Source organism: Suricata suricatta, chromosome 11 (assembly GCF_006229205.1).
Source record: "Suricata suricatta isolate VVHF042 chromosome 11, meerkat_22Aug2017_6uvM2_HiC, whole genome shotgun sequence".
NCBI classification, from domain to species: domain Eukaryota; kingdom Metazoa; phylum Chordata; class Mammalia; order Carnivora; family Herpestidae; genus Suricata; species Suricata suricatta.
Window position 1 is genome coordinate 13,085,606 of NC_043710.1, and position 3,872 is coordinate 13,089,477.

General features: G+C 37.9%; 1 pseudogene; it reads left to right on the plus strand.

Annotated features, from left to right (window-relative positions):
* LOC115272412 overlaps positions 1-3,596 on the plus strand; it is a 13,950-nt pseudogene extending 10,354 nt beyond the window's left edge.
* Positions 3,597-3,872: the final 276 nt, after the last annotated feature.

Sequence of the window (3,872 nt, forward strand, 5' to 3'; positions counted from 1 at the left end):
TACCCTCGCCAGCATCTATAGTCTCTTGATTTGTTCATTTTAGCCACTCTGACTGGTGTGAGGTGGTATCTCAGTGTGGTTTTGATTTGTGTTTCCCTGATGATGAGTGATGTTGAGCATCATTTCATGTGCCTGTAGGCCATCTGGATGTCCTCTTTGGAGAAGTGTCTGTTCATGTCTTCTGCCCATTTCTTCACTGGGTTATTAGTTTTGTGGGTGTGAAGTTTGGTAAGTGTCTCTTAAGTGGTGTGTTTCCCTCTCCTTTCTTCACCCCCTTCCAATATGTTCATCTGTTTTCCTTTTAAAATTCCACATATGAATGAAATTGTGTGGTATTTGTCTTTCTCTGATTGACTTATTTCACTTAGCATTATATATTCTAACTCCATCCATGTTGTTGAAAATGGCAAAGATTTAAGCTTTTTCCTAACTTTGTTTTTGTGTTCACAGCCTTTTTTTAAGAACAAACTATTTTTTATTAAAATTTTTAAATGTTTATTTAATTGTTTGGAGATAGAGTGCAAACAGGTAAAGGGAAGAGAGAGAGAGAGAGAGAGAGAGAGAGAGAGAGAGAGAGAGAGATGCAGAATCTGAAGCAGGCTCCGAGCCAGATGTGGGGCTCCAACCCATGAGACACAGGGTCATGACCCAGGCCAAAGTTGGACGCTCAGCCAACTGAGCCACCTGGATGCCCCAACAGATAAGCTATTTTTAAGAGTCATTTATGTAAAGTTATTTTATAAAACATGACATTTAGGTTTAGCTGTGTTTAGATGTCAATGTGGGGAGTAAGGCTCACTTTTATGCAAGTAAGAGACTTACTATCATTCTTACTCTTCATCTTTTTCCATCACCTTGCTACTATATGGGTTTCTAAAATGACCTTAGCCAAATTACAAAAAGCATTAATCCTTTGTGATTGGTAGAGAGTGGTCAAAATTGCTACTATTAAATCCATGAACAACAAGGGTACACTGTAGTTTTCTTACTTAACTTCCCTATTGGTTGACATTATCCCTTGAAATGTCTTAGCAATAAAGGCAAAACACAATTATATTGTGTGTCAGAGGAGAGGACTGTGGTCTTCATCATAAGATTTTTCATAAGTGTGAAACCACCTTGTGTCATTACTTTTAAAACCTAGAATCAAGAAAAAGTTAGAATCAGCTTACTTGGCTGGTCTGAAAGGCACAAGACTCTAAATATTGGATACAGAAACATAACTTTTTAGATCCCAGACTGAAAATCTATGGGAAAGAGAAGCAAAACCTACCAGAGGGATATGCCTGATATTCTAAGTACTGATCAGACCTGATGGTATTTCCTCTCTCATATTACCCTGTTTTATGAATGAGAAATGGATGAACATAATAGTAGTTCATATATAATGGTTATCACCATTTTGTGTAAGTAACATTAATCAATAAAATCTCATTAAATAAATGAAAGGTGAAAAAATCATTCACATCTCCCTGTAGAGCTGTCGGGGCCCGCCAAGTGTTCTGTCCGCCGATCACCGGGGACAAGCGGCCCCGGCCTTCGGGTTACGACATAGAGCGAAGAGGATACTCTAATAGAGTTGACAATACCTTCTATTTCTCTCTTTTACTAATTCATGGTTAGACAAGGCAACATCTCTCTGGATAAAAGACAGAAAGGGAAAGAAAAGTCAAAGAAATGGTAACACAGGGAGGCAACACCTCTCTGAACTTAGTATCTTGGCAGAGAGAATCTATCATACAATCCTTTTCCCTTTGCCAATACTCTCGTGAGGGATGAAAGTCATCTCTTGTTTTTCCAATCTTCATTTGATTTCTGTCACATAAATGTCAAGCAGGAGATGAGCAGTGGGAGGCACGGATATAGCAGGAAAACAAAGATAGATACAAATCCTAGAGAAAAAAGAGGGAAGGACAGATCTCACATGATATAGGTAGGAAAAGTTACATGTCCTTTTAGACAAAAAACAGACATGACATAACAGCTTGTTATGCATAAGAAAAGAAGAGGTGATTTTTTTTTTCCTGGAAAGTATTAACTACATAAATTAATAAATAAATGAATGAATCAACTTAAAAGTGATGACGATGATGATGATGATGTTTTTCTAACTTGTACTTTGCTGGCAAATACAGCATAACTTTATGAAGAACCAATGATCACTTTAGCAATCTCTGGAGTCATAAATAAATAGAACGTAAGTAGAATATTAATGACAAATGAGCTCAAAATATTCATACCAGAGTATTAATATGTGTCATTTGGTATCCAGAATACAAACAGCTAGCCATCTTAATTTGAAATAGTCAAAAACAAAAAATAATTTCCTCCTCAAGCCCTCCAAAAATTTCCTTAGCATTTGGTATGTTTTAGAAATTTAATTTTTTAATTTTTTGTGTCTTTTATTTATTTTTGAGAGATAGAGAGAGACGTGTGAGCAGAGAGAGGGAGACACAGAATCAGAAGACAGGTTCCAGGCTCTGAGCTCGCTGTCAGCACAGAACCTGACACAGGACTCGAACCCACGAACTGTTGAAATCATGACCTGAGCCGAAGCTGGACGCTTAACTGACTGAGCCACCCAGGTACCGGAAAAATTTAATTAATTTAAGCCTAAATATTAATAAAAGAATATTATAGGCTATCATTCTGTTTCACTGTTCTTTTTTTAAAAAAAATAATGCTTATTCATTTTTGAGAGACAGAATATGAGGGGGGAGGTGCAGAGAGAAAGAGGAAGATACAGAATCTGAAACAGCCCCAGGTCTGGGCTGTCAGCACAGAGCCTAACACGAGGTTCAGACCCATGAACCACAATGTCATAACCTGAGCCAAAGTCGGAGGCTTAACTGCCTCGCCCACTAAGCCACTCAGGCACTCATTACACAATCTCTGACTAGGAACATTGGTATGCTCATATTAATCAGGGTCAGTCCTCAGCTCAACAGCCCCATCCATATTTTTCCCTCAGTCACTTATCTTTTCAGATGTGTGGTTCTCCTCTAATGTCACACCTAAAATGTTAGAAAATTTGGTAGCTGAGATCAAAAGCATTTCCGACCCTGGTTGTATAGAGCAGTGTTTTTTCTTCATTGCAGTTCTCCACGTGGAAGTCTTCATTCTTGCTGTGATGGCCTTTGACAGATACATGGCGATTGGCAACCCTCTGCTCCACAGTGGCAGGATGTCAGGACTATCTGTATTCAACTGACTTCTTTTCCTTACATAGATGGCTTCTTTATTAGTTTGATCTCAACACTGTGGACTCATGGTTTGCAATTCTGTGAGAAATTGAGACCAACCATTTCTACTGTGCAGACCCAGCTCTTATCAAAATGGCTTGTGCAGGAAACTTCATCAAAGAGTACACGATGCGCACCCTGGCAGGTCTCAACTTCTCTTATTCTTTATTAGTTGTTATCATTTACTATATATTTATCCTTATTGCCATCCTAAAAATGTGCTCAGCAGATGGAAGAAAGAAAGCTTTATCCACATTTGGATCCCATTTGACAGCTGTCACTGTGTTGTATGGAATTATTTTCTTCATGTATCTCTATTCTCTCAGCACTGAGCCCGATGAGAGGCCCAAACTCATGAGCCAGGAGATCATGACCTGAGCCAAAGTTGGACACTTAACCGACTGAACCACCCAGGCACCCCTAGATGTTATTATATTATGTTTGTATTTTTCCACTAGAAATTTTGGCAAATATTCAAAGGTTGCTTTATTATATGCCTTCTGATTAGTCTAGATTTCTGCATTAAAAATGTATATAATTATTATTCAGACCCTCTATATATTCATTCTTATTTTTGTTTGCTTCTGTAAAAGCTTAAAAATATTTTACAGATTCAAATTTAATCTTAAT